The sequence below is a fragment of the Carcharodon carcharias genome, chromosome 2, assembly GCF_017639515.1.
Source record: "Carcharodon carcharias isolate sCarCar2 chromosome 2, sCarCar2.pri, whole genome shotgun sequence".
Taxonomy (NCBI): domain Eukaryota; kingdom Metazoa; phylum Chordata; class Chondrichthyes; order Lamniformes; family Lamnidae; genus Carcharodon; species Carcharodon carcharias.
Window position 1 is genome coordinate 38,252,826 of NC_054468.1, and position 20,338 is coordinate 38,273,163.

The following is a 20,338-nucleotide window of genomic DNA, read 5'->3' on the forward strand; positions in this document are numbered from 1 at the left end:
GAACGGGCAGGAAAATGGTGTTAAGACCACAAATAGATCAGCCGTGATCTTATTAAATAGCGAAGCAGGCTCAATGGGTTGAATGGCCTACTCCTACTCCTGCTTCTTTTGATTTTAAAATCTTATGAAAAAGTTTGGAGATCAGAATCACCAGGTCTCCACCTCTTTCACATTGTCCTGTTATTTCCAGATCTTTCCTGAGAGAGACTAAACTTGGTCTGTGGCATGAAGTAGGAAAACCTGCCTGTTTTGTAATTCATTTGCTACTTTACGGTGGTGAAAATTTTAGCCAATGAGGTACAAATGGCCAGGGAAATTTGTCATGTGTTGGGCTCTAATGTGCTATTTGCAATATTTTAATAGGCCAGTATTTGCTGGCACTGAGCATTTTTCCCTCACCATTCAGTTCAAAAATTTCTGTGCTGCAAATTGTTGGAAGCGTGAGCTCATAAAGATGTGGTGAGACATTGGGACATCTGGGATATGGTACAGGACAAATGAGCAACCTCCTTAGCCAATGACATTTAAGGATTGAGAAAGCAACAGAGGAATGATGAAGGAGGAAGTAAAGGTGAATTACAATCAGATCAGGTACAGAAAGAGAAATAGAAAATGTAAGAAGGATTGGATTATGAGATCAAGAGAGAAAAGAGAAACAAATGTCAGTTAACATTTAGAATTTTAAACAATTCCAAGAACAATTTATTACCTGCAGGAATGAAACTCCACAGTTTCATTTGTTCCTTTCCTGGGCCAAAGAAAATGAGTGACATTGCAGGAAGCTAAATCTCGTCAAGATCCATGTGCTGTTAAGTACCAGCGTTAACTTTCTGCAGCGAGCTTAGTTGGTAATTATTATGCAAAAGCAGCTTCTTGAAATTCATTGGGAGGTTGACAGCAAGCTGCTGTTTTTGCAAACCTAACACTGGACTTGCACAAATCATCCAGTAATTTGTGGTGATTCACAATTCACAGCATATATTTTATTTACCTAAGTAGCTAAATGGTTTACACACTAATAACACATGTACACTGAGCTTGCTGTTACTTTGCATGCAAATTCTGGCCTGATGACCCGGAAGATTTATCGTGGCAATGCTCTTATTTAGTTACTGTTGAAAGCACAACACATTCTGGGCAATTTTCACTATTGCTCCATTTTTCATCAAAGAAAAAGACAACGGACTGAATTTTACAGACTCCTGGGCAGGATAGTAGGTAGGGGAGCGTAATATTGAAGCAGCAAGGGTAGCATCACATGACCCACTCATCAACCTGTGGGCCAATTGAGGCCCTTAAGAGGTTACTTAAGTGGAGGGATTTTACCTGCAGCGGGAGGGGAGGGGGGCATCTCCAAGTTTTCACCTGGCTGCGTAATGGATTGGGGGTGGGGTGCATGCCTGCTGTACCCAATGGAGGGCCCCCCAGCATTTCCCTGCCCCTCCCTTGATCCTGGCCCCTCCACCCTCCTCACCGTAGCCATTGTCAGAGATGACAATTTCCGGAATGCCACGTGTAGAGAACATTCTCTTCAAGGAGGTAATAATGGCTTCAGGGCCGAGGCCATGTAGCTTTTGCACCTCTATCCAGTAGGAATGATAGTCTACTACAATGCAAATATTTTCTCATTCTATTCGAACAAGTCCATACCAAGGCGTTCCCAAGACTTGGATGGGAAGGACAGCAGAGGTGGCTCTTTCTATTCCTGCTGTGAATGGTGCAGGTGATGCAGTTGGAGACCAAAGGTGGAATCATCCCAGATTTGCATTAAGTGCGGTAGCGGGCAGGAAAAAGGACGTTTTGCCCATTGGCCACAATGGCGGTTTTTCATGCCGTTTCAACCCAATCCCACATTATTAATCACATATTACCAGGAAACATGCCATTTCGATGGTAGGCAGGCTCATTCACCTGCTACGCCATCACCTCACCACCTTCATCACACCATGCACCATATTCAAAGTGCAGCCACATGAACACCTCTCAGTGCTTCCAGTCCAGGACTGCTGCAAAGAAGACATGGCCTTGGAAGGCAATAAGACTGCAGCCCTCTGGTTTAATGACATGACCCTCGAGTGCGTTTTGGATGCAGTGGAGGCCTGCCGTGATGTCCTCTATCACCGCTCTGGCCGCAGCAGGGGCAGCAAAAAATTACCAATCCAGCATGAGATGCAGTGGCAGGAGTGGTCAGCACCAATGCTCTGCAAAAGAGGACAGCCACCTAGTGCCTCTACAGGTGAATGGTCTCATCTGTTCCACCAGAGTAACTCACTCTTCTCATCACTCTCAACTCACACACTCACAAACCCATTGCACATCCACAGGGATCTCACACCTTAAGGGACAATACCACTAACTCTCACACACATTTTCACATCTCCATTAGGCTCATATCCCCTGGGGCTCACATCCTCATCACGTCCATAGCTCCACGCACCACACAAACATTCCAGGCAGTGTCATGCACCCTGCTCACACTCTCTCCATCTGTTTCCATGCAGTATAAGCCTGCTCACAGTAACAGTAAGAGGTCCTAGACCGTGGGTGGAGTGGCTCATATTAGGCCTCTCACTCGCTTTGAGGAGTGTGCCATCATGCTGACTGGTGAGGACGTGGACAGTGCCTGTGGCAATAGTGAGGTCAGCAGCAAAAACATACCTGAGGATCCTGCACCATCATCACCCCTCTCTCAGCACAAATGTGAATGCTCTCTCTCTCCTGCTTTAGATTCTGCAGACATAGACTAATTATCCCTACTTTGGTTCACAGGGAGCTCGGCCAAACGGCCATCACCCTCAGCCAGCCAAGCACCCATCTACGTCTTCATCTCCAGCCAACAGACTCCTCCTCCATTGAAGAGTTGGAAATAAGCAGCCTGGAAGTCCCATCACAGCGCTTACCCATGCCCTCTACCAGTACAGAGACACACACCTCAGTGGGACATAAATCTAGAGCAGGCTCGGGTTCACAATCTGGTGGACACTACAACAGGACGAGGCAGATTCAGCCGAGCTCCCCGGCACTCTGAGGACAGCTGGGGAAAAGGCATCTGTGAGGTCCGATTCAAAGGATGAGCCTCTGGATTTGGCCTTCCAACTCATCGTAGAAGGTCAGCAGAAGGCGAAGTAGCATCACGCAGAGCTGTTGGAAACCCTCAACAGAGTGGCATGTGATTCGGAGGAATGCGTCCGCCTGTTCTCTGATGAAGTGGCGCCCACATGTACACCATGGGAGATCTCCATGGGAAGGATGGCGGGTGCCAAGGACACTCTGATCCAGCAGAATGCTGAGATATGCGCAGACCTGCACTCCATCGCGGTAGCCATAGGTGAGTTCCCGCAGGGGCAATACAAATGAAAATGAGGCACCTCGATCTCCCCTCAGGTGCTCTTTCCCCTCAAGAAGTCAAGCCAGGGACCTTGGGCACCCGAAGGGAGGAGGAGCTGCAGCTGGTCACCCTCGGATCATCCACTCAGGAATCTCAGAGGCTGTCCTCTCTCTCCGAGTCCCCTTTCCCCTCAACCTTATCTTCTGTCACTGCAGAGGGAGCAGCTGGCCCACTGGAGGACAGCCAAAGCAAGTCGGGGCCCCCAAGGCCTCAGCTCTACAGAGGACTCATGCTGAAGTCATCGGAGGCAACAGGGCCAACCATTGCACAGGATGTCTCCACCCATCCAGTTGGTGTCAGGGCAGCACCTAGAAGTCTAAGGCGTTGAAGAGTTAAGAAATTCTGATCACAGTTGGTTGCATGGATGAACACACTTTGTTACTTTATAATCTGAAAATATATTCACTTTGACTGAATAATGTGTAATGGTGCCTCTTACCTTCATTTACAGGCTTTGTAAGTCCTCCCACTGCATCCCATTCTGCACCCTCCCCCTCCCCACCCCCTGCCAACCCACCATTCACTAGTAGTTCAGCTGCACTCAGCCAGCTGGAGGGAGAATTGTGTGTGTGGCAGGGCCTTTTGGAGCCTCATGCAAGCATTCCCCCACGCACGCGGATCCTTCCTCCATCACATTCATCTCAATGTCCTGAGCATTTTCAATGCTGCCTGCTGGGGTTCTCTTTCAGTTGTCCATCTGAGCTGACCTGCATCTCCACCCACCCACTGATCACACTCTCATGCAGCACCTGTTCTCACCCACCATGACTCTCATTTCAGTTTCGAATTAGCAAGCATGATAGTGCTACAGTTTTTCTTGAGATCCTGCATCCTTTCCCCTCCTCCAGTCACCCATTTCCTTTCCCCCATCACTGATGACCCCACCCCCCCCCCCGCCATTACCTTCCACCTCACCACCATCACCTACCAGCCACAACCATTTTCTTTTGGGACCTCCAGGTGAACATGCATGTTCCCTCCCTTCCTGAAAATCCCACCCCATCCACATTAACCTCCCTGACCTCCTCCTTCCCACCCCCAGGGTCCATGTCTGCCTCTGGGTCCCTACCAACCACCCTCACTGTCCCTTCTACCGATACCGTTGCACCCTCACCCTCCCACCCTACTGCCGCACTCTACCCTCGGTCATTCTCACTATTCCCTGTACCACACCCTCCCTCAGTTAGCTCTCCAGGAGGCAGTTATCAACTCAACAGACCTCTCCCTTGCACGTTCACCTGCACATCCCTCCCCTCCGAAATCCTTCCCCTTTTGGCACTCCTTCCATCCTTCGAGCTCCTTCCCCACTCACCTCCTGGACTCTCCCCATCACCCTGCACTTCCCCCCCAACTTATTCCTTCCCCCTTCCTGAGACCCACCCAGCATGCGATGGACGTTCCTCCAGGTCTCGTTGCTGTCAGGCTCTGTGTGTTTGCTCTTCAGATGTCAGCAATGTAAGCAAGACCCTGACGTAAGTCCTGGCTTCTACACTTGTCAAGATATGTTCTGCACCAGCATGTTTTACTGCCAACATGGGCGGTAAATTTCACGTGGGGGGATGATTCCAGCAAGCTGGGCTTATAATGATGTGCAGATGTATTACAATGAAGTTCCTGACATCCGATGGTGGGAAACGCAGCCTGCCATTGACAGGCAGAGCAGACGATTGCAACCTGGTTTCACGACGTCATGAAACCGATTTTTGGCCTTCTCACCATATTGTCTGCTCACAGTGCCAAACATATCTGACGCCAGCAGGCATGGAAAATTTCACTTCATGTCTTCGATAGAGCATGTAATACCTGGCCACCATATGGACTGTTGTGCCCTGGTTTGACACTTGGTAATACCACCACCACCTGGAATTTCCCCTTCAAGCCATACACCATCTAGCCAGTGATGCCCACGTCTCGTGATTGAATATAAAAAAAAACCCAAAATGTCCTTGGTGAATCTTCTGGTGGACCTCCAGGCAGAGAGCTCATGGTACCACCAGTCTTTCATTGTATACCAGAAGGTCATCTATGACACTAATCTAGTTCAAAGTATTGCCCCAGCATGGTGTTGCTTGGAATTTCATGTGGCTATCCGACCTGGCAAATCTAAATGTACTCTTCATCTTGCCTCTGAGCTTCACAAAATTGTTGCAACTTCTGGTCTGTTGCTGGCAAGTATTGAGTAGTCAGGGTTGTGAAGATTTCAACTTCTTCAATGAAAGTTTTAGTTTCTGTGCTGGTTTAATTTGTGGGTTTGCGTGATAGAGTGTCGGCCTTAGTCTGATATTTACCCTCTATGTACTCAGTGGTAGCATCATATTACATGAGTCTTAATCTGAATCCCTTGATCATGGATGGCATCTTTGCGATTTCTTTTGTGTTCAACAAGTTTACGAGTGGCTTATGATAGGTCTCACTCAAACTGCAAGCGCACAATGTAACCAAAGAATTCCTCACATGCCCAAGTCACTGCAAGTGCTTCTTTTTCTATAACGCATAGTGCTATTCAGTCTTCTTTAATGACCTAGTAAATAGGTGTTCTTTTGCCATCACTTTGGACCTGAAATAGCACTGCTTCCAGACCTGTTGCAGATGCATTGCTGTGACAATCATGAGAAGTTTAGTATCGTAGTGGGATAGGACCTTGAGAATGTTAGCATCGTTTTGATTTGTTCAAATGATTGCTGCTAATGCTTAGTCCAGCACCAAGCCTGGTCCTGTCGTGAAAATTGTCTGAGGGGTTCATTTATCTGGGCTAAGTGGGCTAATATTTTACCTAATTGGTTGACCATGCCCATAAACCTTTGTAGCTCTGTTATACTTCTGGGTGGTGGGAATTTCTTTGATGCTTTTGATTTCTTTGGGTCTGTGGTAATTCCAGTTGCTTGTATAATATGACCTAGAAATATTATCGTGGGCCTAGAAAACTCAAATTTGTCAGTGAGTGCCAAGCCAACCTCTTTCAGTGTTAATAAGGCTTCCCTGACCTGTTGGTCATGTTCTTCTTTTGTTGAACCATGGATCTAAAAGTCGTCCATGTGGCATATGACGCCTTCCATGCCCTCCAGTAAGTTGGGCATGGTCCATTGGAAAATTTCTGGGGCAGATTGTGATGCCAAATGGCAGATGGTTAAAGCAGTACTATCCAAAGTGGGTAAAGAAAGTGGTTAAGAGCTTTGACTTGTGATCCAGTGGTAGCTGCCAGAATCCGCTGTTGGCATCAAGTTTGGTGAAGAATGTACTTTTTGCAAATTTGGCCAAGTTCTCATCTACCAATGCCATTGGATGGATTTCTCTTTCTACTGCCTTGTTGAAACATGTCAGGTCAACGCAGGTTCAAATGGAGCCATCAGGTTTTGGGATTGCCACAATACCAAAGCACCACCTGACTGGTTTAGTGATGGGTTAAATGACCCCTTGTTTAAGCATCACCTCTACCTCACTCCTGACTCTTTTCAGTTGTGAGTGTAGGACCTTCTTTGGTGTAGACAAATCAAGGTGTGACATCACAAGGGAGTAGGTAGGTGATTGGCTGGTGAGTATCTATTGCCTTTTCTTTGATTGTCTTTCAAATTGGTCATTTATTTGTAATTGTAAGGTTTTATTAGCATCAGTACAGTTTATAAATAGTAGTAAGTTTATCCTGAGTGGTAGGATTTGTTAATTATAAAGTAAATTAAGAAAAATAATTTAATTAATTAACACATAATAAAAGAGCGCGAGAGGAGCGGAGAGTTCAAAAAGGAGCTAGTTGTGGTGCTGTTGGTGTGTCTCAGTGGACTGACCAGATTTGGAGAAAATCAAGTGTGAAGTCAAAGAGAACCAGAGAGGAACCCAGGAGATAAAAGAGCACGAGAGGGAGAAAGCAGCAGGACTTCATAAAGAGACACAAGAGGGAGAGGAGGAGACAATTGTTGAGTGACAGGTGAGTAAACACTTTATATAAAGTTTAAGGTATATCAGTGCGGCTTGGCCATGTGGAATGTGAATCTTGTGGGATGTGGGAAGTTGTGCAGGCACAAAGTGCCCTCGATAACTACAACCGCAGAAAGTGTCACCAGCTGCAGAAAATTGAGCTCTGGGTTGCAGAACTTTAGCAGTGGCTGGAGTCACTGTGGTGCATCTGTAAGGCTGAGGATTATGTGGATACCATGTTTAGAGAGGTGATCACATCACAGCTAAGAAGTACACAGGCAGAGAGGGAATGGGTGACCGCCAGAGAATCTAAGAGAAACAGGCAGGTAGTGCAGGAATCCTCTGAGGCTATTTCACCCTCTAACCGTTTTTCCATTTTGGTGTGCGAGATGGCTCCTCAGAGGACTGTAGCAAGAACCACGGCTAGCTCAGCTGCACAGAAGGGTAAGTGGGAGAGTGAAAGTGCTATAGTGGCAGGGGATTCCATAGTTAGAGGAGCAGACAGGCATTCCTGTGGTCATAGATGTTACTGCAGGATGGTATGTTGCCTCCATGGTGCCAGGGTCAAGGCTATCAGAGACCGGCTGCAGGACATTCTTTTGGGGAGGGCGAGCAGCTAGAGGTTGTGGTCCACATTGGGACCAATGACATAGGTAGGAAAAGCGATGAGGCCCTGAAAGCAGATTTTAAGGAGTTAGGAAGGGAATTAAAAAGCAGGACCTCAACAGCAATAATCTCAGGATTACTCCCAGTGCCACGTGCTAATGAGCATAAGAATAGTTAGATTGAGCAGTTCAACACGTGGCTGAAGAAATGGAGTAGGAGGGAGAACTTTAGATTTCAGAGGCATTGGGATCAGTTTTGGGGCAGGTGGGATCTGTGCAAGAAGGACTGGTTACATTTTAACAGGACTGGGACTAATGTCCTTGTGGGGAGGTTGGCTAGTGCTGTTGGGGGTTTAAACTAGATTGGCAGGGGAATGGGAGCCTGAGGGGATACTCAGAATACAGAGGAGAAAAACTGGCAGTGGGAAGTAGTGATGCATCAACTGATAACGAGCATATATCAGAGAGTAGTATCAAGGTAGATAGAATTAGAGCAGGCAATAGTAAGTCATTAGATGAGGTCAGAATAAAGGGGAAAGTTTAAAAAAAAAGCCTAAATCAGGGCTAATGTGCATGTATGTGAATCACGGAGTGTGGTTTATAAGATTGGAGAACTGCAGGCACAGGTTGACAAATCGAATTATGATATTGTTATAACAGAAACCTGGCTGAAAGTAGGGCAGGGCTGGGCATTAAATATTCCTGGGTACAAGTTGTTTAGGAGAGTCAGGGAAGAAGGAAAAGGGCGGGAAGTGGCAGTATTGGTTAAAGATGGCATTACAGTACTGGAGAGAGGGGATGTTCCAGAGGGGTCAAGGATGGAAGCTCTCTGGCTAGAGGTAAGGAATGAAAAAGGTGCAATAACATTGATTGGTGTAGTGTGTAGACACCAATTAGTGGAAGGGATGTGGAAAAACAAATTCGTAAAGAAATTATGGAGAGGTGCAAGAATTATAGTGTGATCATACTGGAGGACTTCAATTATCCAAATATAGACTGGGATAGGAATACTACAAAGGGACAAGAGGGGTGACAGTTCCTGGAATACGTTCAAGATAATTTTCTGCAGCAGTATGTTTCCAGTCCAACTAGAGGACATGCACTTTTGGACCTGGTCCTGGGGAATGAGTTGGCCCAAGTGGATCAAATATCAGTCGAAGAGCCTCTAGGGGACAGTGGCCATTGTAACATGAGGCTTTGGTTAATCATGGATAAGGATGGAATAATCCAAAGCAGGGATAATTATTGGGTTAAGCCAACTTCGATGGGATGAGAATGCATCTGAGTCAAGCGAGTTGGAATCAAATATTGGCAGAAAAGATGAAGGCTGAACAAGGGGCCACCTTCAAAGAAAAGGTATTGCAGGCAATGTCAAGGTATATTCCTTTGAAGGGGAAAAGTAGGACAAATAAATCCAGAGTGCCCAGGATGATGAGAGAGATAGAGGTAAAGATGTAAAGGAAGAAGTGCATGTACAACATATGTCAGGTAGAAAATACAGTGGAGAATCAGGCTGAATATAAAAGGACCAGAGGGGAAGTGAAGAAACTAATAAGCAAAGCAAGGAGAGAGCATGAAAAGAGGCTGGCAGCGAACATAAAAGGGAATCCCAGGATCTTCTATAAGCATGCAAATAATAAATGGGTAGCTAAAGAAAGAGTAGGGCTGATTAGGGACAAAAAAGGGACTTGCATGTGGAGGCAGGAGAAGGAGTGGAGGTGTTCAACGAGTACTTTTCATTTGTCTTTACAAAGGAAGAAGATGCTACCGAGATGAGATAGAAGGTAGCTGGTACACTAGAAGAACTTACAATCAAGAGGAAGGAGGTATTAGAAAGGCTATTTTTACTTAAAGTAGATAAGGTACCAGGACCAGATGAAATGCATCCAACGGTACTGAGGGAAGTGAGAGTGTAAATTGCAGAGGCACTAGTGATAATCTTCCAGCCTTCCTTAGAAACGGGGAGGTGCCAGAGGACTGGAGAATTGTAAATGTTCAAAAAGGGGTGCAAGGGTAAAGCTAGAAACTATAGACCAGTCAGTTTGACCTCAGTGATAGGAAAACATCTGGAAACTATAGTACGGGATAAAATCAATAGTCACTTAGATAAGTGCAGGATAATTAAGGAAAGCCTGTTTGGATTCATTAAGGGGAAACCATGTTTAACCATCTTGCTGGAATTTTTTGAGGAGGTATCAGAGAAGGCTGATAAGGGAAATGCTGTTGATGAGGTGTATATGGATTTTCAAAAGGCATTTGATGCAGTGCCACACAACAGACTTGTGAGTAAAATTCTAGGTCATGGAATAAAAGAGAAAGTGGGCACTTAGGTAAGAAGTTGGCTGAGTGACAGGAAACAGAGAGTAGTGATAAATGGTTGTTTTTCAGATTCGTGGAAGGGATGTAGTGGAGTTCCCCAGGGGCCAGTTTTGGGACCCTTGCTCTTCCTTATATATATTAATGATCTAGACTGTGGTATGCAGGGCATGATTTCAAAATTTGCAGACGATACCAAGATTGGAAATGTTGTCAACTGTGATGAGGATAGTCTTGAACTTCAAAAGGACATGGGCATGTTGGTGAATTGGGCAGACAAGTGGCAGATGAAGTTCAATGCAGAGAAGTGTGAGGTGATTAATTTTGGCAGAAAAGATATGGTAAGATGGTATAAAATAAAGGGACAGCCTCTAAAGGAGGTGCAGGAACAAAGAGAACTTAGTGTATACATACGTAGGTCACGCAAGATGGCAGGGCAAGTCGAGAGAGCAGTTAGTAAAGCATATAGTATCTTAGGCTTTATTAAAAGGGGCATTGAGTACAAGAGTAAGGAGGTCATGTTGAACTTGTATAAGACACTAGGCCTCATCTGGAGTACTGCATCCAGTTCCTCAGAGGACTGTAGTGTCCCAACGTCATCCCACACTCGCGCAATATTTCGGTTGGCGGGCGTGCACAAAAGTCAGAAGTCAGAAGCCCGCCAACAATTAAGAGGCCAATTAGTATAATTAAAGTTGCAATTGCCTCTGATTTTTCATGGTCAGTCCAACCTTACGGCTGGTGAACGAGCAAATCAGCCAGGCGTTCTCTGCATTTTTCATGAAACCTCATCCCAAGGATGGGGTGAGGTTTCCGTTATTAAATTTTTAAAAAAATCTATGGACATCATTTTTATCTTGTATATACTCAGATGACTGATTGTGATGCTTGGACATCTTTTTGCTGATTTGAAAGACTTTATTTAATTGTTTTCAAGTCTTCAGCACCTGAGGCAGCTCTTTGCCTTCAGGAAGCTTTCATTCAGCTCTCGCCCGTGCCCTCACTTACGTCAACACCTGCCCTCCTCCCGCCCCCACCCCAGCAGGGCTGAGCATTTCAGCGCGTGCTTCGTGGTGGTAGTCGGGGCTGATCACGGTTGGCAGTCCGTTCCCCAGCTGATCCCAGGCCCGCCAATCATGCCTGCCCGCAGACTTAAAAATCCTGTCCTTTTTCACATTTTCCTACATCATGCTCCATCTGCCAGATCTTTGCCCATTCACTTAACCTATCATATCTGTTTGTTAGCTTCCTTACGTCCTCTCCACAACTTACTTTCCTACCTATCTTTATGTCCTATCTTTCCTACCTTTATTTCTGTCTTGGAAACAGATTTCCTGGAATGGCAGACCGCTTTAAAATAGCCTATCTCTCCACAGCCATGGCACTGCACAATTTGGGCAGCGCATTCTTCCAGCATGTGGACCTTCTTCCTGCCACAGTGAGGACATTGAAAAATGGTGGCTGGTGCCTTTTTAGGGTGCTTCTCTGGTTGCTGCCTTGCTATACCTTTGGTTTTAGAACCCACAAACTGAACAATTTCATTGGGCTGTTTTTGTGGAATTTTCCTTGCATTTGTACAAAGATCTTATTTTGCCTCAGCTCTTTGCTCTGCCTGGCCAGTTGTACAGCTTTACTTAAAGTTAACTCCGAAATTGTAAAATGTCAGAGAGGTTTTCATCTAAATCAACAATGATTATTCTATTTCTGATCGGATCGCCTTTTAATGTTCCATATTCACAATTGTTGGCTAGGAGATACAACTGATTGATTAATGAGTCGATCCATTCACCCTGTTTTTGACTGCATCAATTAAATTTTGCCCTCTCTATCACAATATTTTTAAATAGATTACGGTATGAGTCAGAGTCTCCAATGACACCCTTGTAGGAAGCTGTCTCTTTGTTCACCCCCTGTCTGGGAAGCACATCATTCGCGATGCTCCTGACAGTATATAACGAAGTGCTAACTTGGTCTTTGTTATCTTTACTCGCAAGATCTGAAGCATTGTGATACCGGATGAAACACCTTCTCCAATTTTTTCCTTGATCAGCCTGTCTAGGACCCTTTATATTTTGGAATGATTCTGGCAGGAGTAAAGTAGAGCCATCTCCCACCCTGGGTCACAAATCCTTATTTCCACACTGCTTGTCTTGCTAGCTACTGGTTGCGTTCATGTTTTTCCTCTGCAGTGTGGTTGCTGGGTTGACCTCAAAGGCCTTCACCCTCTTCTCTGTACTAGTGGGTTTCTCTTTAGGCATTTTCTGTCATTCTCTACTGTTCATCTGTGTATAGTCACTGCTACCGCCATCTGTTATTGTGGGTTTGTCTCGGGATTCTTGCTGGTGGCAATGTTCTTTCATTCAAAATGCCTCTATTTACATCAGTAACTATTCGCAAGGTTATAGAACATCAGGGAATAACTATAGCTACTCTCTGAGGTGCTGCTTCTCACTGATCTTCTCAATGAGTGACATCACTATGACACAGCCCCTTATGCTCATGCTCAGTAACTTTCATTAGAGCTAACCCTTTACTCTACATGAACCTGAGGATGTTGAGACCCTAGAAGGAGACAGCTCATCATGGAAAGAGCAGGAGCAGAAGGTGAGAGGGAAGGAAGTGGAGGGAGAGGGAGTTTATTCTGGACAGAGAGGTGCCTCAGATGCACAACAAGGTGGATAGGCACAGCTCAGGGTGCAAAGGGCTCAAGAGGATTCCATGAATGTCAGAAATCTCCTGATCCAGAAATATTTCAGGTGAGTCCCTTTGACCGAGGTTGAGAAGCACGGCATGGAAGGGAATCTGGGATACCTGTGCTAGCACATACATGGAAAATGAAACCTGGAACATCTAATAACTTACCACCAGCAGGTCTGCCCAGATGCTTTGGCCTCTCCATGGAAGATCCTGCTATGTCTTTCACCACTTCATACCTCTTTCCGTTTTAAGGCAACAATGAAAGGAGTCCCAGGCACGTGGCTTAAAGTGTTATCATTTATACAGTGCAAATAGAGAAAAACGGTAAATAAAGATAGTAGGAAAACATCTGAATGATCCATTTAGTCCTGTGAATAATGTAGTGGCTTCTTCCTACCACCATTTAGTAAGAGTACCTCCCTCACGGCCTCCAACATTAGATCTAGTTCAGCATTGATGAAGCGAGGGGCAGGACTGCCCTGGGTTCCAGGTCTCCAGTTCTCCTCTAATGTCTCACTTCCCTCTGGTTCTATGAAATTCTTTGGCATAATTAGCAGTTTTCTCCCTATGGACAACCAGCAGCCTCAGTGATGCTACATGGAGAATTTAAATCAGTCCCACATTTCATCTGAACACCGCTAGAGAATAGCTAATTGACATTTCTACCTAGATACAAGGCCCATGTGATTCACATTGCCATGTAGATGGGCTTTGGGAAGGGAGGGGTCCATAGCAAGCCATTGTAGTATTGAGCTACAGTGTTTCCTAACATATCATGGAACCTCACAGACCCAAGTGAGCTTACAAGAACCTGAGAGGGAGGGAAAGAGAGAGCAGGAGATACAGGTAGCTATTCTTGCTCCTGAAGCAGAAGAAATGCTGACCCTGTTGTTCACCATGCAGAGTGCACGTGGGAGCTCGCATTCAGTTTGGTGAGACCGAGTTCCTGAGGAGTTAATGGCGGCTGGAAGATTTGCCTAACTTGGGCTAAAGAAAAGGAACCTCCAGTGTAACCCTCATAGTGGAAGTCAGTTCTGGGGTTAGAAGTCACCTGACTGAGAAAAGGAAAAAGAAGCAGGCCATCAGGAGCAGAGAATAGCTTTGGACTGGTTCTGGGAGAATAAAATGTCCACTTAAAGGATAATGTAAAGCATAACCATGGTGTGGAATTTTTGGTCATGTTAAGAGTCACATGGGGGATCTTTTCTGTAGTTTAAGGTATAACTTGCCTACTAAATAGCGGTTATTACATTTCTTGTGATAGGAAAGTCCAAGAAGCCATGTTGCTTCATGAACTGCCCACGCAGTACGAGGCTAAGAAAACAACCCGGGTGACCTCCAGCATTTTTGAGGCATGGATCAGGAACGTGGACAAGGCATATCAGTGAAAGAAAAGGAAGATTGCCATCATTACCGACAGTTTCCCTGCACACCCCGACATAACTGACTTCAAGAGAGTCAAATTGATGTTCTTGCCTCCCAACGCCATTGCCAATCTCCAGTCAATGGGTCAGGGGGTGATTAGGAACCTGAAAACCTACTACCGATGGCAGCTGATCTCTCAGGTTATTGAGGCCATCGATAAGAAGCAGAAATACAACCCAAATGTTCTAGAGGCTATGTTCATGATGAAGAAGGTGTGAAAGATGGTGACGGAAGCCACAATTGCCAACTGCTTCCACCACGCTGGGCTCAAACAGGTTACGACTGCACAAGATGTCAGCAACGAGGAGGAGCTGGGTGATGATGAACAACTTTTTTTGCTCAAAACCCAAGGGTGAGGCACTTTTTGCTCACCTGCAGAAGGCCAGCATAGGAATTCCAGCAGAGACAACCATGGAAAATTACCCACAGGTGGAATAAAGTCATATACTGCACAACGGAATTGACAGATGATGCAATCGTGGATGCAATACATTCTTCAACTGAAGAGCCTGAGAATGCCTGCCCTCTCCCCTGCCTGTTTCCTTAGTCGATGCAACAACGGATGTAGAGATGTTCTGGGATTTTGTACTACAGCACGAAAACGCCAAAAACATGTTTGACTGCATTGATGGTGGACCGCCCAAAGACAACATGCTAAGCATAAAAAGATTATGGATTTTTCCAGAGCTAATTCCTGACATATTTCAATGCAAAGCTCCGGCCTTTTATAAGGTCAGGCCATTGTATGGTGTGGACAAATTGAATAAAGACTTTTTCACACATTTGCCACTTTACTGTGTTTTCATTTGGCTTTTGAATCTGTTGTTTTTGACATAGACCACATTTGCAGGCGTATCAGATTACATAGAGATGTATTCATGTGGGAATGGGTCTTCCTCTGCTTTCACAAAGCTCCACTTAACACAAATTTGTGGACAGATCGCCTGGGATATTCGATTCTTCAGATTTTTACTGTACATCTTTCACTGTTTACATTCCACAGACAATACAAGCAACAATGTGGTCCATGCCCTTCATAGTTTTAGTCAATCAGATCAAAGCATTCTGATTTCATTTCAAGATCATTGACCAATTTAATTTTGCAAATGCAATAAGATCTCATTTGAATTGTAATTTCTAACAACTCTATGAGAACAAACTCATGGTATACATCTGCTTTGAGATATTGGGTGAAACTCTCCTCTGCAATTCCGCATGGAAGATGCCAGCGGCCCCTATGTAATCGCGGTAAAGACCTTGAGGTCACCTCAATGGTAGGAGATGGCCTTTAACTCTCCTTCCTGTCAATTCCAAACCCTTACCTGCTGAAGACCTTGGTCTCAATCCCAGTAGATGCCTTGATCCTTGATCCTCAAGTCCTTTATGTTCCCTCCTTACCGGGGCAGCAGCAAATCTGAAGGTGTCCAAAGAAAGATAGATCACAATGAGGGTGGGCGAGAAATAAAGATTTGCATTTATGTAATGCCTTTTAGAGCCTCAGGACGTCGCAACACACTTTACAGCCACTGAAATTCTTTTGAAGGTAATAGCTATTGTATTTGAGGAAACAAGGCAGCCAAATTGCACACAGCAAGCTCCCACCAACAGCAATGAGATAATGACCAGATAATCTGTATTAGTTGTGTTGATTGAGGGATAAGTATTGGCAAGACACCACAGATAACTCCCCTGCTCCTCTTCAAAATTCTGCTATGGAATCTTTTGTGTTTACCTGAGAAGGCAGAGAGGACTTTTGTTTTAACATCTCAACTGAAAGATGACACCTCCAACAGTGCAACACTCTTTCAGTACTGCGCCATAATGCCAGCCTGGGTTATTGTACTCAGGTCTCCGGTGGAATTTGAACCCGCAACCTTCTGCCTCAAAAGCAATAATACTACCACTTGAGCCACAGCTGACAAGTTAAACTGATGTATGGCAAGCAAAAGGCGACTCGGTCATATTTGTAGACAGAACTAAGACTAATCCTTGTTTGGTCTTTCGAAGTAGTGGACTCAATGCCATGAGCATTTTCGGACTTGAAAATGATACAAACATGTTGCTGTTCTCCGCACAGAAGGAATATTTGGGGTGAGACAATGATTTTTGTTTCAGATTTCAAGATTTTACAGAAATGATTTTGGTCTTGTAGGTGCTTAAGTTAACATTTTCTTTGTATCCCTTGTTCAAAGCTTCACAGTGTAAACCCACTTATTCATAATATAAAAACACGCTCTGGCATATAGGTTAAGATTACTTATACAGCATATAAAACACATATCTTTCCACACCTATTCCCATGTTGTAAACAAAAATATTGTTCGGCAGCCTGTAAAAAGTGGTGATGATCCAAAAGAGTTTGTAAGGCAAACTTAATAAGTATAGCTATAAAAAAAAAAATAAAAACAAAAATCTGCAGATGCTGGAAATCCAAAACAAAAACAGAATTACCTGGAAAAACTCAGCAGGTCTGGCAGTATCGGCGGAGAAGAACAAAGTTGACGTTTCGAGTTCTCATGACCCTTCAACAGAACTGAGTAAAAATAGGAGAGGGGTGAAATATAAGCTGGTTTAAGGTGGGGGGTGGGGGGAGAGAAGTGGGGGGGGGGGGCGGTGGTTGTAGGGACAAGCAAGCAATGATAGGAGCAGATAATCAAAAGATGTCACAGACAAAAGAACAAAGAGGTGTTGAAGGTGGTGATATTATCTAAAAGAATGTGCTAATTAAGAATGGATGGCAGGACACACAAGGTGCAGCTCTAGTGGGGGTGGGGCGAAATAAGACTAACATGGCATAAAAGGTATAGATTTAAAAATAATGGAAATAGGTGGGAAAAGAAAAATCTATATAAATTATTGGAAAAAACAAAAGGGAGGGGGAAGAAACGCGGAAAGGGGGTGGGGATGGAGGAGGGAGTTCAAGATCTAAAGTTGTTGAATTCAATATTCAGTCCGGAAGGCTGTAAAGTACCTAATCGGAAGATGAAGTGCTGTTCCTCCAGTTTGCATTGGGCTTCACTGGAACAATGCAGCAAGCCAAGGACAGACATTTGGGCAAGAGAGCGAGGTGGAGTGTTAAAATGGCAAGCGACAGGGAGGTTTGGGTCATTCTTGCAGACAGACCGAAGGTGTTCTGTAAAGCAGTCGCCCAGTTTGCGTTTGGTCTCTCCAATGAAAAGGAGACTGCATTGGGAGCAACGAATGCAGTAGACTAAGTTGGGGGAAATGCAAGTGAAATGCTGCTTCACTTGAAAGGAGTGTTTGGGCCCTTGGACGGTGAGGAGAGAGGAAGTGAAGGGGCAGGTGTTGCATCTTTTGCATATGCATGGGGAGGTGCCGTAGGTGAGGGTTGAGGAGTAGGGGGTGATGGAGGAGTGGACCAGGGTATCCCGGAGGGAATGTTCCCATGGAATGCTGCCAGGCTGGGTGAAGGGAATATGTGTTTGGTGGTGGCATCATGCTGGAGTTGGCGGAAGTGGCGGAGGATGATCCTTTGAATGCGGAGGCTGGTGGGTGACAAGTGAGGACAAGGGGGACCCTGTCATGTTCCTGGGAGGGAGGAGACAGCGTGAGGGTGGATGCGCGGGAGATGGGCCGGACACAGTTGAGGGCCCTGTCAACGACCGTGGGTGGAAAACCAGGGCCCTCAACCGTGTCCAGCCCCATCTCCCGCGCATCCACCCTCACGCCTTCCCCTCCCTCCCAGAAACATGATAGGGTCCCCCTTGTCCTCACTTATCACTCCACCAGCTTCTGCATTCAAAGGATCATCCTCTGCCATTTCCACCAGCTCCACCATGATGCCACCACCAAACATATCTTCCCTTCACTCCCCCGGCGGCATTCCATAGGGATCGTTCCCTCTGGGACACCCTGGTCCACTCCTCCATTACCCCATACTCCTCAACCCCCACCTACGGCACCTCCCCATGCATATGCAAAAAATGCAACACCTGCCCCTTCACTTCCTCTCTCCTCACAGTCCAAGGGCCCAAACACTCCTTTCAAGTGAAGCAGAATTTCACTTGCATTTCCCCCCAACTTAGTCTACTGCATTCGTTGTTCCCAATGCAGTCTCCTCTACATTGGAGAGACAAAACGCAAACTGGGCGACCACTTTGCAGAACACCTTCAGTCTGTCCGCAAGAGTGACCCAAACCTCCCTGTCGCTTACCATTTTAACACTCCACCCTGCTCTCTTGCCCACATGTCTGTCCTTGGCTTGTTGCATTGTTCCAGTGAAGCCCAATGCAAACTGGAGGAACAGCACCTCATCTTCCGACTAGGCACTTTACAGCCTTCTGGACTGAATATTGAATTCAACAACTTTAGATCTTGAACTCCCTCCTCCATCCCCATCCCCTTTCCGTTTCTTCCCCCTCCCTTTTGTTTTTTCCAATAATTTATATAGATTTTTCTTTTCCCACCTATTTCCATTATTTTTAAATCTATACCTTTTATGCCATGTTAGTCTTATTTCACCCCACCCCCACTAGAGCTGTACCTTGCGTGTCCTGCCATCCATTCTTAATTAGCACATTGTTTTAGATAATATCACCACCTTCAACACCTCTTTGTTCTTTTGTCTGTGACATCTTTTGATTATCTGCTCCTATCACTGCTTGCTTGTCCCTACAATCACCCCCCCTCCCACTTCTCTCCCCCCACCCCCATCCACCTTAAACCAGCTTATATTTCACCCCTCTCCTATTTTTACTCAGTTCTGTTGAAGGGTCATGAGAACTCGAAACGTCAACTTTGTTCTTCTCCGCCGATACTGCCAGACCTGCTGAGTTTTTCCAGGTAAATTTAATAACTATGTGGATAACTCAATCACATCCACAGCTATGGTTAATGAAGCAAATGCTTTCAATTTGTCTGAAGAAAAGAGTGAGCATGATTGCGAACATATAAGGGGCCATTTACAAAGCAAAGCATGTATCATGAGGTCTACCTTGATACCGTGGGGGTGCAGGTCACAGAATTGTCCCCATCTCTGACCAGAGTTCCCACGTGCTGTCCTTATCAGGAGTGAAGACTTGCAAATTACTGTGGTATTGTTTTCTTCCGTCAGCAAAGCACAGGGTCAACAGAAGAGAAAGTGTGAGACCATTGCCTCATTTTGAGGAACTTCATTTTAAATCATATTGTACAACAGTTGGGAAAACCTTGTTTACAATTGCTAAACCTGAAGGGGCAGCTCAGTCATAAAGGAAGATGTTCCCTTAACACCCCTGCATCTGCCCCACCAAACAGGTTTAGACAACAGAAAGTGTTCTGATCAGACATTGAAGATATTTTTAATGCTCTGCTGACGAGCTTCAGCCAACAGCAAAATAACACCACATCCTTATAACACAAGTTGGGATCTTTGCCAGACACGATGGTTCTCTCAGCAGTCTACACTAATTTGCCACCTGTCACTTTCCTCTACTTAGCTCAGGGACTAATATCCATCGGTATTAATTGTGTAATTGTGACATCCAGCTTAGTGGGACTCTTGGGTTACCATTACCACTGTGGTTGAAGTGTTGTTCTCAGTGTCTGACTCTGTAGAGGATCCCTCTCTCAAGTTTCAACTTCAGGTAATGTATCATTGTCAATTACTTTTGCATTTATATGGCAAATTTACAATGAGAGCGTAGGAATAATCAGATATTATCAATGACAGTAATGTCTGCCCTTAAATTTCTCTCTCACATGAAAATAATGGAGGCCTGATTCACATGTATCTCAATTAGTGCTTGAAAAGTGATGCAGAATCACTCGTCCGCTTACTTTAGTTATGTCAACCCCTTAATAATTAGTTTATTTGGTGATTTAGTGCATTACGCCCATGATTAATTAACTGAGCAAAATTCAACATTGCAGTAATTACACCAAAAATTGTGTTTGTGCCAAAATAACTGCTCCACTCTGACTGCTAAACAGACAGTAACATTAATGTCGGATGACTACACTCCATATTCTTATTCTTGGACTAAAATAGATCATA

The 20,338-nt window shown here is 45.1% G+C and overlaps 1 long non-coding RNA gene across 1 annotated transcript in view; it reads left to right on the plus strand.

Moving 5' to 3' along the window:
- Positions 1-14,341, plus strand: part of LOC121272913 — a 37,400-nt gene extending 23,059 nt beyond the window's left edge. Inside the window, exon 3 of the long non-coding RNA XR_005941922.1 lies at positions 14,183-14,341. This is a non-coding gene — a long non-coding RNA (uncharacterized LOC121272913). The remainder of the gene's footprint in view (positions 1-14,182) is intronic.
- Positions 14,342-20,338: the final 5,997 nt, after the last annotated feature.